Source organism: Aquarana catesbeiana, linkage group LG07 (genome assembly GCF_042186555.1).
Source record: "Aquarana catesbeiana isolate 2022-GZ linkage group LG07, ASM4218655v1, whole genome shotgun sequence".
NCBI classification, from domain to species: domain Eukaryota; kingdom Metazoa; phylum Chordata; class Amphibia; order Anura; family Ranidae; genus Aquarana; species Aquarana catesbeiana.
Genome location: NC_133330.1, coordinates 139400121 through 139425286, shown reverse-complemented (window position 1 = coordinate 139425286; position 25166 = coordinate 139400121). Strand labels below are relative to the sequence as shown.

Genomic DNA, 25166 nt, shown 5'->3' with positions numbered 1-25166 from the left:
GGTTCGTATCAATGAACATTTGACCAACATAAAAAACGGTTACAAGTACCACAGCGTATCCATGCACTTTAAGGAAAAACATCAACAGGACCCATCTCTGCTGCAATTTTGTGGCATTGATGTGGTATACCCCTCATGGAGGGGCTCAAACAGAGTGAGAGACTTGTCACGCAGAGAAACGGAATGGATATTCCTTTTTAAAAGCCTCACCCCGAGGGGGCTTAACATTGAGTTAGACCTCAACTGCTTCATTAATGATTTTTAACCAATTAAACAATTTCGTTCAAGAATCCCCTTATGTAATTGTAATATATGTTCTATATTTTTAGCCTAATATTGTCTCATATAAGATTTTTAGTGGTCCATACACAAACCTGCTTTTTGAGGTAACAGTAGTGCAATTAACATAATCGCACGAATGATCAATAGCAGCATTTATGGATATTTCAGGAATGGATAGTCGGATATAGGAACCTGGGATATTATGTGAACAACGTTTTAATCAAGGAGAAGTATTATAGTGTAGTAATATTGTAACCAGTATGATTTTAGAATGATTCAAGATTGAATCATGGAGGATCCGCCTTCAGCCTTGAGAAGTCAAGTTCAGTCCAGCCATATTTATTAATTTTTTAATATTTTCATTCCTCCAATACTATACATCAGCTATGCCAGTCGCATGTGGCAAGACTGTTCACGATACCTAATATTTTTATAATATATTATTTTATTTAAGTTTTAGTTTTCCCATTCATGTTATTATGTCACTCTGCATGCATTTTGTAGTTGATTTGCTGGTGCGAATTTTAAGTGCTAAGTAGTTGTGTTATTAATAACCTGAGTAGATAGTGCTTGGAGAGGTTTTAATATATATGTTGAAATAATATTGCATATTTTAATGAATTTTAGAACACATAAAGTGTGTTGGAAAAACATGTCAGAACGCTAGAATGCTGTAAAATCACCCATTGCTCTGTAAGATTGCCAGTAATATGGATGATCCAGTAGAGAGTGGCCGACAATCTGTTTGAATTGTACTACACACTACAGACCGGCCTGTATGAGTAGCGGGGGTTTGCGCTCACGGGGACACTCGAACTGCGCAGGCGCGGGACACGCAGGATGCGCAAGCGCACTGTGATCTCTCTGCTTGAATGGAGAGGAGGGGAGTACATAAAAGGAGATTGATGCTTTGAGCGGCCTATCCCATGAATAAGCTACAGACGTAGCGAAACATGTCGGGGGCGTGGCCGAGCGGAGATTAAACACTACATACTAAGTGACAGAAGGAAGCGATCGTTGAGTTTTGCCTAACAGGGGAGACGTTGGGTCCGGTGGACGAGCAGGCGAGGAGAGGGTGAGAGAGTCTTCTTACACGCCAGCCGTGACAGGGTCCGCCGTGACCGCATACCCCCCCAGGGAGACTTGTCCAGATCGCTCTGTTGATATTGCTGTGTGCAGATTGCTGTGGAGTTGTGCTGTGCTTCTATAGTTTTTATACAATGTGAGTGCATTCTTTGAAGTTTTTTTGAAGTGTGTGTTATTAAAAGTTGTAACGTTATCACACTATTGGGAGTTTTTGCATTTTTATATGGAGCAAATCCCTGGATGGATGAGACCTAACCCCTGCTGGTAGCCTGGATACTCCTATGCTTTATAGCCTCATACGAGAGTGGAGGCAAAGAGAGCTGGTGAGAGACTGTCTATTGGGAGAGGGAGCACTTAACACAGAGGTGTGGTGGAAGGTTCCATCTAACATCAAGATACACTAAGGACTTGCTGTGGCACAGTTGTTGCTTTTTACGTAACCACCATCACAGACTCTCTTTGTTTCACACATATGTGTGTATCTTTCACAGACTTTATTTATCAGTCACATTGTTAATGTGCAAGGTGCTATTTATATTAAGTTATCTATATATAATTTTATTATTCAATGAAGGTGTTACACATATAATTTGTTATCATCAGCACTAAGTCACTGTTGGTATGGTAGTTATTTGATGTATTTATTTGATTTATTTAGTGTTCATTTTTGATTTTTTTACACCTGAAATAATGGGTTCACTAGATTAGTTTTGTACACTGGATACAGCGTTGACACAAGTGTGTTTAGGGCAGCGCCACAATTTTTGATTCTTCACGTAGGTGTAGTACACCACTAGTACGTCACAAGATTTGAAATTATTTGTTATACGGTTTATATTCACTAAGTGGCAGCTATAGGTAGAAAGCACAAACTGAGGATAGTCATAATCTAGGTTGATGTCCAGAGGCGCAGTGGTGGTCTACTTAATACAGGGAGGGTATCATACCTAGAAGGACCGCACGTTAAGTGATTATGATACCTTGAGTATACAATTGAAAAAGAAATTTGCCGACAAAGATTATCCTGAAGACCTAGTTAATGAAGCATCTAATTATTATGCCAAAGGCAAACCAGCCAAAAAAGAAACAGAGAAAACAGATCACTCCACCAGGTTCCTAACCACCTTCAATTTTCAGTACAAAAAAATGGAAAACATACTTAAAAAACATTGGACTATTCTACTACAGGACCCACTTCTCAAAAACTCCCTCCCACCTACACCAAGAGTCACCTATCGAAAGGCCCCCAGTCTTAAAAATAAGATTGCCCCGAGCAAACTGCCTGTAGACATGCCCATTTCCAATCCTACCACCCTGATACCACTGATCGGTATGTATCAGTGTAAAAAATTTCAATGTAAAACCTGTATGTTTTTCGAACATGGCAAAAAATCTTTCCAATCTAAAGGTAGAACCTTCACATTGGAACATTTCTATAATTGCTCATCCAACTTTGTTATATACTGCCTCACTTGCCCCTGTGGGTTAATCTATGTTGAGCGAACCATCTACCCATTGAGGCAGCGTTTCGGCCAGCATGGACGGCTCATTGAGGGTGGAAAGGACAAACTTAGCGTCCCTCGGCATTTTGCCGAACACCACAACAAGTCTACTACGGGCCTATCAGTATGGGTTATAGAGCAAATCCCCAAACACATGTCAGAAGCTGAACGCTTCAAAAAGCTATGCGCCAGAGAGACTTTTTGGATATATTCCCTCGATGTACTCTCACCTGGCGGCTTAAATGAAGGGATAGAGATATCCACTGTCTTATAACCTATCCACTTAACAATAAAAAGTCATCATGATGATTCCCACACACCCTATCGGTTAGCATATACACACACGCATGCAGCTGCTTTTAATTGTTGTTGCTTGTCCACTAATATGTTCATATATTAATATAGGGGTACTATGTTTTTTACGAATAACCCAGTTTTATATCCTCTGTTGATGTTTTTTCTTCCATACATTTATACATGCTCATATAACTTTACCACTATTGTCTACCGCAGGTTTTATCTCTCTATTCTAATCTTGGGGGTGGTGGGCTCGTTTGCTCCTTTAGTAAGTATTGACTACTGTGCTCCCCCCCTCCCCAAACCCCTCCCCCTTCTCTTTCCCCTCCCCCCTTTTTTTCCCCTCCCCTCCCCCCTTCCCCCCCTTTTTTCCTTTTTCCCCTTTATCTTTACCTCCCCCATCCTACCCCTCCTTTCCCCTGGTCTTTTTTCCCTTTTCCTCTCCCCCCCCTTTCCCTCTCCCTTCCCCCATCCCCCGCCCAGCCGATCTGACTGTGTGTGTGTGTATGAATACACACACACACAATTTCTGTATTGCTATACATTTCCCACTTGGCTGTGCTCACAGCCGTACCTGCCCACGCATGCGTTTGTACCCGTGCGTGTGTAGATACACAACCTACATTTCTTTACAACTTCCTCCCCTTCCCCCTCTTTCATTATTATTTCCATGTTCAAGCCCCCTGAATTATTATTTATTTGCACATACTAAGGTCAACCCATTGTTTATATATATTATATTTTATATCATATACAGCCTACTTGTACTAATGATTTAATGAACTCTTTAATTTTAATTTTTAATTATCGTATTAATTTATTTTATTATTTACTTGGTTTTCATGCCCATTAATGTCCATTTTTACTGAGTATATATTTTGTATATTTTTTCATCTATCTACCCTGTTTTACAATAATTATCCTCTCACCCCTATTGGTGCTTGTTGTATTAATGGTCTTTTATTTATGTTGCTTTCAATTATGTTGCTGGAAGGTCCTGATTCTCCCTGGTGTCTAATGTTGCCCAATTTGTGTATTCCGCATGTCTCTTGGGCTTCCTGGCCCCGCCCCCTGCCCGCCCCCCCCAGACTATTTAAACCCAGTAAGTCTTTCCCATCCCTTATGCTTGATAAAGGAATGCGGCCATTCTACCATCAATGGCAAGCTGATTTCAGAAACGCATCGCATTATAGTGACGTCATCACCGGGTGCCATGCTCTGTTTGCTCTCCAAGCCTCGCTGTGATCCTCTACACGGCCGGCCGTGTTACAGCTCAGAGGCTCTCCATGCACAGTGGTGAGCGCCTGCAGTGACATCCTCCCCCCACCCGCCTTCTGTCTTTTTACTGGGAACTCTTATCCTGACGTCCAGGAAATCGCCAGGATAATATACAGGATATGTGTTGGACTGATTACTATAGTCTGCATCCGGTTGCACCAGCTTATCTCCCATCTCTGGACCTGATATCCCCTGCAAGAACCGCTGCGACATGTAGTTCCACCGCTCAGCCAACTGACCTGAATGCAACTTCCTCTGCCCTCATGTGAGTGGACATTGTTGTTTTTAATAAAATTTGTTTGTGATACATATTCAGAGGCGCCCCTTTCCTTGTTATTGTTCTAGCTTGCTGGATCCCGCTTTTGGCTCCATTGGTGGCTGCCCTGACTGACCTTCATTTATACCTCCCATTTTACATGCATGAAAATCTGCATGCATCTTTCTCATTTATTTTAAGTTTCTGGACTAATCGGTCTTTCTGAAGGTAATTGTGCTCTGCGCCTTTTTACTTGTTTTAAATCTTACGTGGGGGACATCATGATAGCCACCAGAAAAATTGTGCCAGACGTAAGGCATAGGATCGATGCTGAATGGTCATTGAGTTTGAGTTCCTTCAATTCCTGATCCTGAACCTTATGCTAGACACAGTTATTGTGACCTGGTTTTTGTCTGAACTTCTGGATTATCATTGTCTATCTATGTTTGCTGCTTATTTCTGCTACCGACCTCATCCTGGACTTATGACCAAGATTTTGCCTATCAACTTTATACCTCACTGCCTGCATATTTACAATCTCTGTTTTTTCCTGCCTATGATTTGGTGCCTTCCTGCTTAACTTTTCCCAAACTCTGCTTGTGACCGACTTAACTAGACCTAGCATATTCTAGGTACCCTACCTGCCGTACTTCTGCATGTATGATATCAGTGCTTCCAATTTCCAGTCTTCAGTTCCAGCTCCTGGGGAGTTGTGCCTTTCACCACCTTTGCAGAACTTGTCTCAACTGCTAAGCGCGCTCAGATGGGAATTTTGCAAGAGGACAGCCTCGTTATCTCGGGCTCCTCATATAGGCACATGACGCCTCTTGGATCTACTCACTGCTTCAGTTTTAGTATGCAGCAGTTAATTATCTTTCAGTGCGCTGATATCATTTTTATGACCTAAAAATTACCACATCTTCCTTTCTTGATTTTAGATCTTCCATTCTCCAGCTTATATATTGTATTTCCCAAGACAGATTTTCACTAATCTGCTTAAAGGTAAATTAAAGGGCCTTTATTGCCTGGCCTGGCCTCTATTTTCTTTAGTAAGCCCTTGAGGTTATCATAGCTCCAGCCTTTGCATGGATAGTAGCAAAGGTCTGTGAGGTGTCACTGAGCTCCAAGTCAGCGGGTGCCATCTTGGCTGCTGTTCTTCCCAGGGCTTCATTTATGGATCTGCCCCAGGGTTGCCATGTGTTCACAGGTATGTCATGGTTGTAAGAGAGGGCACTAAAAGGGCAGGGCAGTAGTCATCTGAACAATTACTTTATAGTAGCTTTTAATATAGTTTAGGCTTGTGTGTACATAATATAACTGGATACTAACATTTATAGTGTCACGTCAATCCCAACGCAGGTGGTCAGACACTATAGCTGGCTACTGTGTTCTTCCCCTATAGCAGCCCCCTTTCCCATAATGCAAGCAGGCCTACCAGTACTCAGTTGCCCCCAGGACTTATACACAATGTTATAGTGCCTGGCCACCACGTCAGTGCAGGTGAGAACTAAGCAAAGCAAACAGGTACTTGCGGTAAGCCGACAGGTAACGTGGTTCTATGACAGTCCAGGTAAAAGGCAGGCTGAGTTCAGAAAATAGTCTAAAATCTGGTCCAAGATCATACACAGGGAGCTTGATCAGGTACAACACACATATCACTGTCTCTCACAAGCACCCAAATGAGGTTTTAGCTGGCTTATAAGAGGCTTGGTTTCCACCCAGAGACTGATCACGTTAATCAGCCTGCAGGTGGACAGACAGACAAGGAGAGTACCATAGCCCAAATCCCCAATGCTGCAACGAGGAACAGGAGCACTAAATGCTCCTGATTTCCCCCCCCCCCCCCGAGGAGAGGCCCTCAAACCCTTAATGATGAGCTGGACATCCAGCATAAAACCATCAGACTGGGCAGAGGTCAGTGGATCCACGAGGTCAGGTTGGTTAGCAGGTGACGTGTCACAGGAGTCAAGCCGGGCAGCTGAAACACAATCAGAATGCAGAGAGCCCTGAAAAAAAGGTTGAAAGCCCCACCTGGCCAAATGAGGCAGTCTATCCAAAGGATGCATTTAACTTCTTAGACAGGTTTGAATGGATGTAGTAGTGGTAGGGTGAGGCCATGTTACAGAAAGTCCTGAATAAGCAAAAGCAGGAGGCTCAACGGGCATGGTCTGGACTGGCATAACTGGTACAGAGGCCAACTGAATCGCATCGCAGTTGTATCAACTGTGGAACTTGCGAAAAAGTTAGCCTGGCTGTGCATCCAAGTGAGTTTAGCGACAGGCAAAGGTAGGGGCAATCAAGGGGGCTTGACTTCTGAGGACTTAGAGGATGTTTCCAAACAGGGCTCAATGCTGCGAAACAACGGGTAAGTTTGGCTTCTAGGAGAAGATTCAGGCTGTGGCAATTGGCAGGAGAGGTGGCCTGTAGAGAATTCAATAGACTTGTCAGCGTCTTTTGCTGTAACAGAGTCATATAAAGGCACATTGTTATGCAAACTGGAATCACACTTTGAAGCATTGTCATGATCAGGATCTAAATAGGACTGTAATAAAGGCACATGACTGGTACTGGCCACACAAGAGTTATAAATGGGCGGGTTATGAGGTTTAAGCCAGGGATACCCTAAGATAAGGGTATAAGCAGGAGATGAGATCAAGTAGAAGCTGATCGTCTCCCTATTAAATTTTCCAATGGTCAGGGTAATAGGTACAGTGCACAAGGTGACCAGGCCCATGGACAAGGGAGAGTTATCAACAGCTAACACTGAAAAGGGTCTGTGCCTTAGTCACAGGAATCTGTAGACGGTGTACTAGGTCCCTATCAATGAAATTGCTGGCAGCACCAGAATCTCTGAAACCTGAGAGGTGATGAGAAAACTTGGCAGAGCTAATTTGTGCAGGAACAAATAGTTTATCTCTGAGGAGTCTGACACAGTATAGTCTATAGAAGCAGACCCCATCTGCACCAGACTCTTGGCGTTTCTTGGCTTATTAGGGCAGCTGGCAACAAAGTGGCCATGGTTGCCACAGTATAAGCAGAGTCCCTGAGATCTTCTTCTAGCCTTTTCCCCAGAGGATAAATGGGTAGCGCCAATTTGCATAGGTTCATCCTCCAGGAGAGGTTGAAAGGGCTCAGGAAGGGTTGATGAAGAAGAAGAAGTAGACAGCATACTGGGGGCAAAGAAACAAACCTCTCTGTACGCCTTTCCCGTAAACGCCTGTCTATACGGATGGCTACTTGCATGGCTTCATTCAAAGACTTTGGCTCAGGGTAGTGTACTAAGAAGTCTTTGATGGAGTCTGATAAGCCTAACCTGAATTGGCTTCTTAGAGCTGGGTCATTCCACCCTGATTTAGGTGCCCAGCGGTGGAAATCAGAACAGTATTGTTCAGCAGTGCGTTTACCCTGACGTAATGACCTAAGGTTAGCTTCTGCTGAATGGGCATGGTCAGGATCATCATAGAAAAAATCTAAGGCCTTGAAAATAGCTTCAACTGACCCTCTGGCTGGGTCATCGGCAGGGAGACTAAACACCCAAGACTGGGGATCCCCCCTGCAACCATGTAATAATCAGGTCAACCCGCTGTGCTTCAGAACCAGAGGAGTGTGGCTTAAGCTTAAAGTATAGCATACAACAATTTTATAGTTGGAAAACATATGGGGGTCACCAGAAAAACAGTCAGGTGGGTTAACTTTGGGCTCTGGCTCCTGTGTTACTGCTGGAGGTACGTTTACAGGCAAAGACAGTTCCTTGACTTGGTGTGTCAGTTTGCAAATTTCCTCAGTGAATAAATGGGCCTGTGTAGAGTCCATCTTCACTGAATTTTTTTTTCTTTATTTTTTTGGTTAAAGGTTTGTGATAATATCTCGTCTACCCCAATGCAGGTGGTCAGACACTATAGCTAACTACTGTTTTCCTTACCTATAGCAGCCCCCTTTCACATAAGTCAAGCAGGCCTACCGGAACTCGGTTTCCCCCAGGACTTATACACAATGCTATAGTGCCTGGCCACCATGTTAGTGCAGGCGCGAGCTAAGCAAAGCAAACAGGTACTTGAGGTAAGCTGACAGGTAGCGTGGTTCTATGACAGTCCAGGTAAAAGGCAGGTTGAGTTCAGGGAATAGTCCAAAATCTGGTCCAAGATCATACACAGGGAAATCCAATCTAGCAGAGCAGGGCAGACAGACAGGGAGCTTGATCAGGAACAATACACGTATCACTGTCTATCATGAGCACCCAAATTAGGTTTTAGCTGGCTTATAACAGGCTTGGTTTCCACTCTGAGACTGATCACACTAATCAGGCTGCAGGTGGACAGACAGACAAGGAGAGTGCCATAGCCAAAACCCCACGGATACTGGAATGAGGAACAGGAGCACTAAATGCTCCTGACATATAGATAAAGTTGATCCAGGGAAAATCCAATTGCCTCTCGGGGGATTAGGAAGGAATTTTTTTGTTCCCCCGCTGTAGCAAATTGAAGCATGCTTTGCTGGGGTTTTTCGCCTTCCTCTGGATCAACTGTGGGGGAAGGATTGTGTATATTGGATTGCATGATTTTTTTTTTTTTTGGTTGAACTGACTGGACTTGTGTCTTTTTTCAACCTGACTAACTATGTAACTATATGTGTTGGTTGGAGGTGTGAAGCTTGCTCATGATGCGTCTGTCTTCAGCAGCTGCACCCATCCCCACTACTGAACTATTTCAAAAGGAAAATGTGTCAAAAAATGTTTAGCAATAACACCTCACAATGTTACCCACATTCCAAGCAGCCCCCTATCTCTATAATAAAAAAAAGTAGTATGGAGTGTTACACCCCTCAAGCAGGACCTGCATGACCAAGCAGTGGTAGAGCTGCATACAGCAGAGGCAAGTCACATTTGTCACATTTGTAATTCCATGGTGAGTGTACTCAACCTATCCACCCACAAGAGGGTGTCTGCAACTATGCCTGTTTGTGTTGCCATTAAATTGTGGTTCTAATGTAAATTTTGCTCACCCCTGCGTGAGGGCTGTAACTCTATTTTTTTAAGAAGTACAGCTTCCTTTGACTTGTGTCTCTACATTTAAAGCTGAACTTCAAAAAAAAAAGGTTAACTGCTTGTTTATGCCTTGGCATAGAAATACAGAAAGGAGTGCCAGATCAAAATCAAATAAAAGAGTTCAAAATAATCTTAATTGTTAATAAAAAAAAAATTAATAAAAACAGCCAGCCTGTCACGTACCTGGTGATGGAGCCTGATATGCTGAGGACAGCCTCTCTTACAACTCTGACTTGGAGCCCCCGATAGAGCTGACAGGAAGCACCGAGATGCAGAGTTGCACGAGTGCCTGGCGAGATCACTGAACCTGGAGCTGGATCAGAGCACTCGGCCGGGCTGTAGAGGTGTCTGTAGGAACCCCAGAGCAGTGGTAGGCACGTAGCTGGAGCGAGTAGACAACCGGTCCCCACAGGCAGAAGTGCAGGTGCAGCAGAAGGGATAGTGGCACCCTTGAGGCTGAAGAGAAGGCAGGTACAGGCAGGCCGGGTCATACACAAACGGGCATGTCAGGAACAGAGGCTGAAGTGGAAGCGGAATCAGATTACAGGCCGGGTCGTCAGCAGACTGGCAGCGAAGTGGCAGAAGGAGCAGGCAGGTGCGGAGTAGAGGACAAGCTGGGGTTGGATGAAGGCAGGAAACAGGAACGTCAGGAAGCAAGCCGGGTCACAACAGGAACGGAAGTCAGGTAGGTAATTGCAGGATACACAGGGAACGCTGTAGAGCAGACAGCACTGAGTCTGGAATCTGACTGAGTTTAAGTAGCCTGTTTGGGTTTCAAAAGCTGTCACAGGGTGCGTGTGCACCAATGGCATTCTGACGGGGCAGAGGTAACAGGTCATCTTCTTCGGCAGTCATCTTGGGTGCTGGCATGCCCTTGCTGGCAGGCAGAGGTAACAGGTCGTCTTCTTCGGCAGCCATCTTGGGTGCTGGCATGCCCTTCCTGACACTGCCCCCCCCAAGGGCAGCCTTCAGATGCCCAACTTTGCCCACTTGTCAGGATGGGAGTTCTTAAAAGCTTGAACCAAATTTTGGGCATGGATATTACCTTCAGGTTCCAAGGAGTTGTCCTCTGGCCCATACCCTTTCCATTTTATCAGGAACTGGATCTGATTTCTTCTCTTCCTGCAGTCTAAGATTGTTTCCACCTCAAACTCTTCCTCCCCGTCAATAATTACAGGTTCAGGCGGGCCGGAACTTTGTCCTGGGAAGGGGTCAGGAATGGCAGGTTTCAACAAGGTTATGTGGAACACAGGGTGGATTCTAAATGACTCAGGCAACTCTAATTCATACGCAACCTCATTGATCCATCTCTTCACCGGAAATGGTCCTATAAATTTAGGGCACAGTTTCTTCAAGGGACAGGCCAGTTTCAAATTGGTAGTTGCTAGCCACACTTGATCACCAGGGTTCAAGATCAATTCTCCCCTTCTTTTCCTGTCAGAAACTTCCTTATTGTATGCCTGTGTCTTGGCCATTGTTTCCTGTAGCAGTTTGTTATTGGCGTTGAAGAAATTTATAGTTTCGGAAACAGCTGGTACAGGGGAATCTGGAATTGTATTAGACAAAAAGAAGGGTGGAAACCGTAGTTTGCAAAAAATGGAGACTGCTTTGTAGCAGAGTGTACTGAATTGTTATAAGAAAACTCGGCCAGGGGAAGCAGAGAAGCCCAATTGTCTTGAGAAAATGAGTAGAAACATCTCAGGTACTGTTCGAGGGTTTGATTAGTCCTCTCTGTCTGCCCATTCGTTTGTGGGTGATATGCAGATGAAAATGAAAGTTCAATCCCTAGTGAATCACATAAGGCTCTCCAGAATCTGGATGTAAACTGCACCCTACGGTCGGACACAATATTGACCGGAATCCCGTGAAGCCTTACGATCTCCTTGACAAAGGTTTGAGCTGTTTCTCCAGCAGATGGTGTGCCCTTCATGGGCAGGAAGTGTGCCATCTTAGATAGTCTATCGACAACTACAAAAATGGTGTTGTGGCCCTCAGATGGGGGAAGTTCTACAATAAAATCTATTGAGATCATCTTCCAAGGTCTACTGGGGACAGGTAAGGGTTTTAGCAGACCCCAGGCTCTGGATCTGCTGGTTTTATTGCGGATGCAAGTGGTGCAAGATTCCACATATTTCCTACAATCTTTTTCCACCCCAGGCCACCAAAATGTCTGTTGTACTAATTCAGTTGTCTTGCCAATGCCAAAATGACCTGCCAGCACATGATCATGGCATCGCACCAGGATGGCCATTCAGAGGTCTTCCGGCACAAAGACCTTGTCTTCATGCCAAAGTAGCCCATCCTTTGCCAGTAGAGAGACCCCGGCTGGTAAAGGGTTCCTTACCAGAGTTTGTTTAATTTGTTTTATTAACTCTCCTTGAAGTAACAGGAAGTTCCCAGGGGATAGAATGGTATCTGGAGATGAGATTTCTTCAGATTTGCTGAACATGCGTGATAACGCATCGGGTTTTGCATACTTGGATCCGGGCCTGAACGTTAAGTGAAAAGTGAATCTAGAAAAGAATAGTGCCCACCTGGCTTGTCTGGGTTTTAATCTTTTTGCTGTTCTTAAATACAAAAGGTTTCTTATGATCGGTATAGATCAAGATTGGGTGTGCGGCCCCCTCTAGAAGGTACCTCCATTCCTCCAGGGCGGCTTTGATGGCCAAAAGTTCACGGTCCCCGATGTCATAGTTCCTTTCGGCATTTGACAACTTGCGGGAAAAAAAAAAGCAACTGGATGCAGTAGAGCCTTAGCTCCCTGCCTCTGAGACAATATTGCTCCGACCGCTGTTTCTGAGGCGTCTACTTCCAAGACATAGGGCAAGGCTGGGACTGGGTGTTTCAGGACAGATGCATATGTGAAATGTCTTTTTAGGGTGTCAAAAGCTTTCTAAGCTTCCAGAGACCAAGAGAATCTTGTACCTTGTTTGGTTAAACTTGTAATGGGGGATATGATTGCAGAAAAATTTCTGATGAATTTTCGATAAAAATTTGCAAACCCCACGAAACATTTGACACCCTTCTTATCACTGGGAGCAGGCCAATCCAGGATGGCTGTAACCTTCTGGGGATCCATCTGGATGCCTTCGGTGGAAATGATTAAACCCAAGAATTGGATGCTTTGGCATTCAAATACACATTTCTCTGGTTTTGCATAAAGTCTGTGTTGTCGAAGGCGACTCAATACATTCTTGACGTGACTACGATGGTGATCTAGAGAGGGAGAGAAGATTAGTATATCATCAAGATAAACAACAACAAATAGATCCAGGAAATCTCAGAAGACATTGTTGATGAAGTGCTGAAAGGTAGCTGGGGCATTGCAAAGTCCAAAGGGCATCACAAGGTATTTGAAATGCCCAAACCGTGTGCGGAATGCGGTCTTCCATTCATCCCCCTCTCGTATGCGAACCCGGTTATAAGCACCCCGAAGATCCAATTTTGTGAAAATGGTGGCCGTACCGAGTTGCTGGAATAATTCAGGCACAAGTGGAAGAGGGTAACGTTTTTTTACAATGACCTTATTAAGTTCACAGTAGTCCACACAGGGCCATAATGAGTGGTCTTTTTATCTACAAAGAAGATCCCCGCACCGGCAGGAGATGTGGAGGGGTGAATGAATCCCTTTTTAAGGTTGTCCTCAATGTAGTCTTTCAAAGCAACAAGTTCAGATTCAGATAGAGGAAAGATCCTGCCAAAAGGAACTTCAACCCCAGGAAGGAGCTCAATTGGACAGTCATAAGCCCTATGAGGAGGAAGCGTTTCTGCCCCTTTTTTGCTGAAAACATCCAGAAAGTCGTGATATTCTACTGGAACAACTTGGCGGGCTTCTGACTCCAAATCGATGCACAGCAGGGGAGATTGGTCCTGATGATTCTCTTGCCAACAATGCTGAAGGCAATAGGGGAAAAGAAACTTGATTTCTTCTGTAACCCAGTTAATGTGAGGGTTATGAGGTTTTAACCAAGGCATACCCAAACGATTGGGAACAGAGGGGAAGCGATTGCATCTAGGCGTAGAAGCTCTTGATGGTTCTCGGCAATGGTGGTAGATAACGGGATGGTTTCATGAGTAATGAATCCAGACTTAATGGTGGATCCATCTGCCAGATGTACAGAAAGTCTCTGAGCCTTGGGTAGTAGAGTAATGTGATGTTTGGCAGCAAAAGCTAAATCTATGAAACAGCTGCAAGCTCCAGAGTCAATTATAGCGGGGGTCTGGATAGTTCCTCCTGGGAGCTGTAACAATATGGGAAGAGCAAGATGAGCAGAGTGATTGGGTAGAGATGGAGGAGAAGCGGATGTAACTGAGAGGCACTTGCGGATTTTGACCGGGCAAGACCTCACATAATGTCCTGATCCTCCACAGTACAGGCAAAGATTTAGCTGGCGTCTGCGCTGGCGTTCTTCTGTAGTCAGAGGAGGGTGGAGGAAACCAAGCTTCATGGTATCAGATGCGTCTGAAATTGATGCGGCAAGAGCAGGTGAAGCGGGACTGAAAGAACCAGACACTACTGGATGGGACTGGTCGGTGGCTCGTTCCGACCTACATTCCCTTAAGCGACGGTCAATCTGGATTGACAAATTTATAAGTGTGTCCAAGGTGGAGGGGACACCTGTTCATGCTAGCTTGTCCTTAAGATTATCAGAAAGGCCCATGCGGAACTGGTAACGCAGGGCAGCATCGTTCCAGCTGGTGTCGAAACTCCAGCGCCTGAATTCTGAAACATAGTCCTCCACTGCCCTGTGACCCTGCTGAAGCGTGTGAAGGGCGGCTTCCGCAGTAGCGGCTTGCTGGGGGTCTTCATATAACTGAGCCATGGCTCCAAAAAAGGAGGCTAAGTCCGTCAGAGATGTGGCTTTTTGTTCAAGGAGCCGGTGAGCCCAGGCCTGTGGTTCCCCCTGAAGCAAGGAAATGACAAACCCGACCTTGGTGGCTTCCAGGGACAAGGTTCATGGTTGTAGTGAAAAATAGAGTTTGCATGCGTTGCGGAAGGCTCTGAACTCGTTGCGTTCTCCGTGGAACTTTTCAGTAGTTGGGACTCTGGGTTCAAGTGGTAGCATAACGACTGCAGGAGCTGCTGGCATCCCAGAAGTGGAAGGTGCTTGAGCAGGAGCAGAGGCAGACAAGGTCTGTATTTGGCCTTCCAGCTGGGTATAACCCTGTTGTAAGTCCTTTACAGCTTGTGTTAATCCGGCTAGGTGTTGGCAGAGTTCCTCCATAGGAGAGGGTCCTTGCACAGGCTCAGACATGGCTGTCTGCTACTGGCACGTACCTGGTGATGGAGCCTGATATGCAGAGGATGGCCTCTCTTACAACTCTGACTTGGAGCCCCTGATAGAGCTGACAGGAAGCACCGAGATGCAGAGATGCACGAGTGCCTGGCGGGATCGCTAAACCTGGAGCTGGATCGGAGCACTTGGCCGGGCTGTAGAGGTGTCTGTAGGAATCCCAGAGCAGTGGTAGGCAGGTAACTGGAGCGAGTAGATAACAGGTCCCCACAGGCAGAAGTGCAGGTGCAGCAGAAGGGATGGTGGCACCCTCGAGGCTGAAGAGAAGGCAGGTACAGGCAGGCCGGGTCATACACAAACGGGCACATCAACAACAGAGGCTGAAGCGGAAGCGGAATCAGATTACAGGCCAGGTCGTCAGCAGACTGGCAACGAAGTGGCAGAAGGAGCAGGCAGGTGCGGAGTAGAGGACAAGCTGGGGTCGGATGCAGGCAGGAAACAGGAACGTCAGGAAGCAAGCCGGGTCACAACAGGAACGGAAGTCAGGTAGGTAATTGCAGGATACACAGGGAACACTGTAGAGCAGACAGCACTGAGTCTGGAAACTGACTGAGTTTAAGTAGCCTGTTTGGGTGTCAAAAGCTGTCACAGGGTGCGTGTGCACCAATGGCATTCTGACAGGGGCAGAGGTAACAGGTCATCTTCTTCGGCAGCCATCTTGGGTGCTGGTATGCCCTTCCTGACACAGCCTGATTTAGGGGCAACACAACTCCCCCTTCATCAGGGCTCAACACAGGATAAAACCCAGATGGACCCAAAGAAAACAGTGACTCCACAAATTATTAATGGAACCAATACTGAATTCTCCTCATAGAGGAACAAATTGACAGCTGTTGCTGAGCAGAAAACCATATTTTCCAAACTTTTTTTTCAGAAAGGGTTTATTTAGGACATGGCCAGAACAAATTAAGGTGTGAGCCTTTACCTGATTGGCATCACTATCATGTGATGGGTGAGTAATATATTTATATATTACAAGTGAGGTTCTGTACCATCCTGATAGGATTTTGAAACTGGTTTCTTGTTATCTTGTACTAATAGAAGCTTTAAAATAAGAAGTGTGTTATTCTCTGGCATTATTCCAGGAAAGTTAAATTCAGGTTGGTCTGCCACTGTTGTAGATGGAAGATAATGTGTCCAGGAATCAGCTGGGAGAGACATTGGTGTAGAATGGACACAGAGGGGGACAGTTACTAACACTGGTGCACTCAAAATCTGGTGCAGCTGTGCATGGTAGGCAATCCACTTCTAACTTCAGCTTGTTCAATTAAGCTTTGGCAATAAAACCTGTAAGCTGATTGGTTTCTTTGCAGAGCTGCACCAGATTTCAGGGAATAGTCCAAAATCCAGTCCAAGATCATACACAGGGAAATACAATCTAGCAGAGCAGGGCAGGCAGACAGGGAGCTTGATCAGGAACAACACACGGATAACTGTATATCACAAGCACCAAAATGAGGTTTGATTGAGGGCAAATACTGCTGTGCAAAATGTAAGTACATTGTTTCCCTGGAAGCCCAGGTTCTGAATCAAGGGAAGCAACTGTCAGCACTGAGATGACTCTCCATACTAAAGGAGAGCTGGGAACCTACCCAGCAGGGGCCAGCACAGAGGCGGGTGGAGACAAAGAGGTACAGGCACCAGAAAAGAGTAGATGGGTTACAGGAAGGATAGAGGGGGAAGTGCCAGGGAGGCCAATCCAGGGCTGGAGCATCCCAATGAGTACGCTCCATTGAGTGACATTGGTGAAACCAGTTAGGGACCAGCACTGCAGGAGCTGAGGGACTCTCCTAGCTGCCAGGGGAAGAACTCCTTCAGTGAGAGTGGGGGGGAAGTGAAGGGAAAGGATAGACAGATTCTGGTGGTAGGGGACTCAGTTTTTAAAAGAACAGAGAGGGCAATCTGTGGCAAAGACCTGAAGCGCCGTCTACTGAATGTTGTCTACTGGGCGCTCAGGTTCATCACATCATGGATCTTGTGGGCAGATTACTGGGAGGGGCTGGGGAAGACCCGGCTGTCATGGTGCACGTTGGCACGAATGACAAAGTCAGAGGCACATGGAATGTCCTAAAGAATGATTTTAGGGACTTGGGAGCTAAATTGAGGAAAAGGACCTCCAAGGTAGTATTCTCAGGAATACTACCGCTGCCTCGAGCCACACTAGAAAGGCAGAGGGAGATTAGGGAAGTAAACAAGTGGCTGAGGAGCTTGTGTATTAACCACTTAAGGACCGCCTAACGCCGATTTACGTCGGGAAAGCGGCACGGGCAGGCAAAATCACGTACATGTACGTGATTTGCCTTCCGCGGGTGGGGGGTCCGATCGGACCCCCCCCCGCCGCCCGAGGCGGTCCCGTTCTGTTCCCCGGCGATCCGAGATGAGGGGGAGGCCATCCGTTCGTGGCCCCCCCCTCGCGATCGCCGCCGGCCAATGGGAACATTCCTTTGCTGCTGTATGCTAAACAGCAGCAAAGGAAATGATGTCATCTCCCCTCAGCTCGGTATTCCGTTCCAGCGCCGAGGGGAGAAGACATCAATGTAAGTGCACAACACACTACACACACAGTAGAACATTCCAGGCATACAAAACACCCCGATCCCCCCCCCGATCGCCCCCCCGATGCCCCCCCCAATCACCCCCCCTCCCTGTCACAAACTGACACCAGCAGGTTTTTTTTTTTTTTTTCTGATTACTGCATAGTGTCAGTTTGTGACAGTTACAGTGTTGGGACAGTTAGTATTACCCCCCTTTAGGTCTAGGGTACCCCCCTAACCCCCCCTAATAAAGTTTTAACCCCTTGATCACCCCCTGTCACCAGTGTTGCTAAGCGATCATTTTTCTGATCGCTGTATTAGTGTCACTGGTGACGCTAGTTAGGGACGTAAATATTTAGGTTCGCCGTCAGCGTTTTATAGTGTCAGGGACCCCCATATACTATCTAATAAATGTTTTAACCCCTTGATTGCCCCCTAGTTAACCCTTTCACCACTGATCACCGTATAAACGTTACGGTTGACGCTGGATAGTTCGTTTATTTTTTATAGTGTCAGGGCACCCGCCGTTTATTACCGAATAAAGGTTTAGCCCCCTGATCGCCCGGCGGTGATATGCGTCGCCCCAGGCAGCGTCAGATTAGCGCCAGTACCGCTAACACCCACGCACGCAGCATACGCCTCCCTTAGTGGTATAGTATCTGATCGGATCAATATCTGATCCGATCAGATCTATACTAGCGTCCCCAGCAGTTTAGGGTTCCCAAAAACGCAGTGTTAGCGGGATCAGCCCAGATACCTGCTAGCACCTGCGTTTTGCCCCTCCGCCCGGCCCACCCAAGTGCAGTATCGATCGATCGCTGTCACTTACAAAACACTAAACGCATAACTGCAGCGTTCGCAGAGTCAGGCCTGATCCCTGCGATCGCTAACAGTTTTTTTGGTAGCATTTTGGTGAACTGGCAAGCAAGCACCAGGCAGCGTCAGGTTAGCGCCAGTAGCGCTAACACCCACGCACGCACCGTACACCTCCCTTAGTGGTATAGTATCTGATCGGATCAATATCTGATCCGATCAGATCTATACTAGCGTCCCCAGCAGTTTAGGGTTCCCAAAAACGCAGTGTTAGCGGGATCAGCCCAGATACCTGCTAGCACCTGCGTTTTGCCCCTCCGCCCGGCCCACCCAAGTGCAGTATCGATCGATCGCTGTCACTTACAAAACACTAAACGCATAACTGCAGCGTTCGCAGAGTCAGGCCTGATCCCTGCGATCGCTAACAGTTTTTTTGGTAGCATTTTGGTGAACTGGCAAGCAAGCACCAGGCAGCGTCAGGTTAGCGCCAGTAGCGCTAACACCCACGCACGCACCGTACACCTCCCTTAGTGGTATAGTATCTGATCGGATCAATATCTGATCCGATCAGATCTATACTAGCGTCCCCAGCAGTTTAGGGTTCCCAAAAACGCAGTGTTAGCGGGATCAGCCCAGATACCTGCTAGTACCTGCGTTTTGCCCCTCCGCCCGGCCCGGCCCACCCAAGTGCAGTATCGATCGATCACTGTCCCTTACAAAACACTAAACGCATAACTGCAGCGTTCGCAGAGTCAGGCCTGATCCCTGCGATCGCTAACAGTTTTTTTGGTAGCGTTTTGGTGAACTGGCAAGCACCAGCCCCAGGCAGCGTCAGGTTAGCGCCAGTACCGCTAACACCCACGCACGCAGCATACACCTCCCTTAGTGGTATAGTATCTGAACGGATCAATATCTGATCCGATCAGATCTATACTAGCGTCCCCAGCAGTTTAGGGTTCCCAAAAACGCAGTGTTAGCGGGATCAGCCCAGATACCTGCTAGCACCTGTGTTTTGCCCCTCCGCCTGGCCCAGCCCAGCCCACCCAAGTGCAGTATCGATCGATCACTGACACTTACAAAACACTAAACACATAACTGCAGCGTTCGCAGAGTCAGGCCTTGATCCCTGCGATCGCTAACAGTTTTTTTGGTAGCGTTTTGGTGAACTGGCAAGCACCAGCGGCCTAGTACACCCCGGTCGTAGTCAAACCAGCACTGCAGCAACACTTGGTGACGTGGCGAGTCCCATTAGTGCAGTTCAAGCTGGTGAGGTGGCAAGCACAAGTAGTGTCCCGCTGCCACCAAGAAGACAAACACAGGCCCGTCGTGCCCATAGTGCCCTTCCTGCTGCATTCGCCAATCCTAATTGGTAACCCACCACTTCTGCAGCACCCGTACTTCCCCCATTCACATCCCCAATCAAATGCAGTCGGCTGCATGAGAGGCATTTTCTTTATGTCCTCCCGAGTACCCCTACCCAATGAACCCCCCCAAAAAAGATGTTGTGTCTGCAGGAAGCGCGGATATAGGCGTGACACCCGCTATTATTGTCCCTCCTGTCCTGACAATCCTGGTCTTTGCATTGGTGAATGTTTTGAACGCTACCATTCACTAGTTGAGTATTAGCGTAGGGTACAGCATTGCACAGACTAGGACACACTTTCACAGGGTCTCCCAAGATGCCATCGCATTTTGAGAGACCCGAACCTGGAACCGGTTACAGTTACAAAAGTTAGTTACAAAAAAAGTGTCAAAAAAAAATATATATATAAAATAAAAAAAAATAGTTGTCGTTTTATTGTTCTCTCTCTCTCTATTCTCTCTCTATTGTTCTGCTCTTTTTTACTGTATTCTATTCTGCAATGTTTTATTGTTATTATGTTTTATCATGTTTGCTTTTTCAGGTATGCAATTTTTTATACTTTACCGTTTACTGTGCTTTATTGTTAACCATTTTTTTGTCTTCAGGTACGCCATTCACGACTTTGAGTGGTTATACCAGAATGATGCCTGCAGGTTTAGGTATCATCTTGGTATCATTCTTTTCAGCCAGCGGTCGGCTTTCATGTAAAAGCAATCCTAGCAGCTAATTAGCCTCTAGACTGCTTTTACAAGCCGTGGGAGGGAATGCCCCCCCCCCCACCGTCTTCCGTGTTTTTCTCTGGCTCTCCTGTCTCAACAGGGAACCTGAGAATGCAGCCGGTGATTCAGCCAGCTGACCATAGAGCTGATCAGAGACCAGAGTGGCTCCAAACATCTCTATGGCCTAAGAAACCGGAAGCTACGAGCATTTTATGACTTAGATTTCGCCGGATGTAAATAGCGCCATTGGGAAATTGGGGAAGCATTTTATCACACCGATCTTGGTGTGGTCAGATGCTTTGAGGGCAGAGGAGAGATCTAGGGTCTAATAGACCCCAATTTTTTCAAAAAAGAGTACCTGTCACTACCTATTGCTATCATAGGGGATATTTACATTCCCCGAGATAACAATAAAAATGATTAAAAAAAAAAATATGAAAGGAACAGTTTAAAAATAAGATAAAAAAAGCAGAAAAATAATAAAGAAAAAAAAAAAAAAAAAAAAAGCACCCCTGTCGCCCCCTGCTCTCGCGCTAAGGCGAACGCAATCGGCGGTCTGTCGTCAAATGTAAACAGCAATTGCACCATGCATGTGAGGTATCACCGCGAAGGTCAGATCGAGGGCAGTAATTTTTGCAGTAGACCTCCTCTGTAGATCTAAAGTGGTAACCTGTAAAGGCTTTTAAAGGCTTTTAAAAATGTATTTATTTGTTGCCACTGCACGTTTGTGCGCAATTTTAAAGCATGTCATGTTTGGTATCCATGTACTCGGCCTAAGATCATCTTTTTTATTTCATCAAACATTTGGGCAATATAGTGTGTTTTAGTGCATTAAAATTTAAAAAAGTGTGTTTTTTCCCCAAAAAATGCGTTTGAAAAATCGCTGCGCAAATACTGTGTGAAAAAAAAAAATGAAACACCCACCATTTTAATCTGTAGGGCATTTGCTTTAAAAAAATATATAATGTTTGGGGGTTCAAAGTAATTTTTTTGCAAAAAAAAAATAACTTTTTCATGTAAACAATAAGTGTCAGAAAGGGCTTTGTCTTCAAGTGGTTAGAAGAGTGAGTGATGTGTGACATAAGCTTCTAAATGTTGTGCATAAAATGCCAGGACAGTTCAAAACCCCCTCAAATGACCCCATTTTGGAAAGTAGACACCCCAAGCTATTTGCTGAGAGGCATGTCGAGTCCATGGAATATTTTATATTGCGACACAAGTTGCGGGAAAGAGACACATTTTTTTTTTTTTTTTTTTTTTTACACTATGTTGTCACTAAATGTTATATTGCTCAAACATGCCATGGGAATATGTGAAATTACACCCCAAAATACATTCTGCTGCTTCTCCTGAGTACGGGGATACCACATGTGTGAGACTTTTTGGGAGCCTAGCCACGTACGGGACCCCGAAAACCAAGCACCGCCTTCAGGCTTTCTAAGGGCGTGAATTTTTGATTTCACTCTTCACTGCCTATCACAGTTTCGGAGGCCATGGAAAGCCCAGGTGGCACAAACCCCCCCCAAATGACCCCATTTTGGAAAGTAGACACCCCAAGCTATTTGCTGAGAGGTATAGTGAGTATTTTGCAGACCTCACTTTTTGTCACAAAGTTTTGAAAATTGAAAAAAGAAAAAAAAAAATGTTTTTTCTTGTCTTTCTTCATTTTCAAAAACAAATGAGAGCTGCAAAATACTCACCATGCCTCTCAGCAAATAGCTTGGGGTGTCTACTTTCCAAAATGGGGTCATTTGGGGGGGTTTTGTGCCACCTGGGCATTCCATGGCCTCCGAAACTGTGATAGGCAGTGAAGAGTGAAATAAAAAATTTTCACCCTTAGAAATCCTGAAGGCGGTGATTGGTTTTCGGGGTCCCGTACGCGGCTAGGCTCCCAAAAAGTCCCACACATGTGGTATCCCCATACTCAGGAGAAGCAGCTAAATGTATTTTGGGGTGCAATTCCACATATGCCCATGGCCTGTGTGAGCAATATATCATTTAGTGACAACTTTATGCAAAAAAAAAAAAAAAAAAAAAAAAGTGTCACTTTCCCACAACTTGTGTCAAAATATAAAATATTCCATGGACTCAATATGCCTCTCAGCAAATAGCTTGGGGTGTCTACTTTCCAAAATGGGGTCATTTTGGGGGGTTTTGTGCCACCTGGGCATTCCATGGCCTCCGAAACTGTGATAGGTAGTGAGGAGTAAAATCAAAAATTTACACCCTTAGAAATCCTGAAGGTGGTGATTGGTTTTCGGGGCCCCGTGCGCGGCTAGGCTCCCAAAAAGTCCCACACATGTGGTATCCCCATACTCAGGAGAAGCAGCTAAATGTATTTTGGGGTGCAATTCCACATATGCCCATGGCCTGTGTGAGCAATATATCATTTAGTGACAACTTTATGCAAAAAAAAAAAAAAAAAAAAAAAAGTGTCACTTTCCCACAACTTGTGTCAAAATATAAAATATTCCATGGACTCAATATGCCTCTCAGCAAATAGCTTGGGGTGTCTACTTTCCAAAATGGGGTCATTTTGGGGGGTTTTGTGCCACCTGGGCATTCCATGGCCTCCGAAACTGTGATAGGTAGTGAGGAGTAAAATCAAAAATTTACACCCTTAGAAATCCTGAAGGTGGTGATTGGTTTTCGGGGCCCCGTGCGCGGCTAGGCTCCCAAAAAGTCCCACACATGTGGTATCCCCATACTCAGGAGAAGCAGCTGAATGTATTTTGGGGTGCAATTCCACATAGGCCCATGGCCTGTGTGAGCAATATATCATTTAGTGACAACTTTTTGTAAATATTTTTTTTTTTTTTTTTTTTTGTCATTATTCAATCACTTGGGACAAAAAAAATAAATATTCAATGGGTTCAACATGCCTCTCAGCAATTTCCTTGGGGTGTCTACTTTCCAAAATGGGGTCACTTGGGGGGGGTTTGTACTGCCCTGCCATTTTAGCACCTCAAGAAATGACATAGGCAGTCATAAACTAAAAGCTGTGTAAATTACAGAAAATGTACCCTAGTTTGTAGACGCTATAACTTTTGCGTAAACCAATAAATATACGCTTATTGACATTTTTTTACCAAAGACATGTGGCCGAATACATTTTGGCCTAAATGTATGACTAAAATTTAGTTTATTGGATTTTTTTTATAACAAAAAGTAGAAAATATCATTTTTTTTCAAAATTTTCGGTCTTTTTCCGTTTATAGCGCAAAAAATAAAAACCGCAGAGGTGATCAAATACCATCAAAAGAAAGCTCTATTTGTGGGAAGAAAAGGACGCAAATTTCGTTTGGGTACAGCATTGCATGACCGCGCAATTAGCAGTTAAAGCGACGCAGTGCCAAATTGGAAAAAGACCTCTGGTCCTTAGGCAGCATAATGGTCCGGGGCTCAAGTGGTTAAGGAGGGGTTTGGGTTCCCAGGGGACTGGGCCGACTTCTCAGTCGGTCACCAGTACTATAGAAGGGACGGACTCCACCTAAATGAGGAGGGTGCAGATCTGCTGGGAGTAAAGATGGCCAAAAAGTTAGAGGGGTTTTTAAACTAGGCGACAGGGGGAGGGTCCAGAGGTAGAGATAGTCAGCGCGGAACATAGTCCAGAGGGTAGTATTGGGGGTAGTAGTGGTAGGTTGACTAAAGCACATAAACCCAAGGTAAGTGTAGTAAGAAGTCCTAGTTGCCATCTTGGAACACCCAATAAGAGGATAGTATGCGACCTGTCTAAACTACTTGGCATGTTCACCAATGCCAGGAGCCTGGTGGACAAGATGGGTGAACTAGAGATACTGTTGTACAAGGAGGATTTGGATTTTGTGGGAATTTCAGAGACCTGGAACAACAGCTCTCATGATTAGCTGGCAACCATTCAAGTGTATACCCTTTATCGCAGGGATAGAGAGGGTAAAAAAGGGGAGGGGTATGTCTATATATCAAGAATAATGTACAAGTGAATGTGAGAGATGACATCACTAAGGTAGCTAGGGTGGAGGTGGAATCCTTATGGGTAGAGCTCAAAAGGGATGAAGCTAAGGGGAAAATAATACTGGAAGTATGCTATAGGCCCCCTAACCTGAGGGAGGAGGGGGAGATGGACCTCCTATCACAATTTGGATTAACAGCAAGGATGGGAAGTGTTATCATAATGGGGGATTTTAATTATGCAGACATAGACTGGGCGGAGGGAAAAACGCATTCGTCTAAGGCTCGCCAGTTCCTAAATGTCTTGCAGGACAATTTCATGAGTCAGGTGATAGACGCACCAATTAGAAATAAAGCGTTACTAGATCTACTGATTACCAACAATACAGACCTGATCACAGATGTGGAAATACGGGGCAATTTAGGAAACAGTGATCACAGGTCAATTGGCCTCAGTATAAATCACACAAATAGGAAACATGAGGGAAATACAAAGACATTGAATTTCAAAAGAGCCAACTTCCCTAAATGACGAACCTTGCTATAAGGCATAAATTGGGATAAAATCTTAGGAACAAAGAACATGGAGGAGAGATGGGTTTGCTTTAAGAGCATATTAAATAAGGGCATTAGCCAGTGCATCTCATTGGGTAATACATTTAAAAGAGCGAACAAAAGTCCTGGATGGCTTAACTCCAATGTAAAAATGCATATAAAAGCAAAAGAGAAGGCCTTCAAAAAATACAAGGTTATGGGATTATCATCAGC

The 25166-nt window shown here is 45.3% G+C and overlaps 1 protein-coding gene across 1 annotated transcript in view; it reads right to left on the bottom strand.

The window, feature by feature from the left end:
* The window catches only part of GUCY2C (guanylate cyclase 2C), a 1918134-nt gene that overhangs the window by 1791661 nt on the left and 101307 nt on the right, over nucleotides 1-25166 (bottom strand). The window lies entirely within an intron of this gene.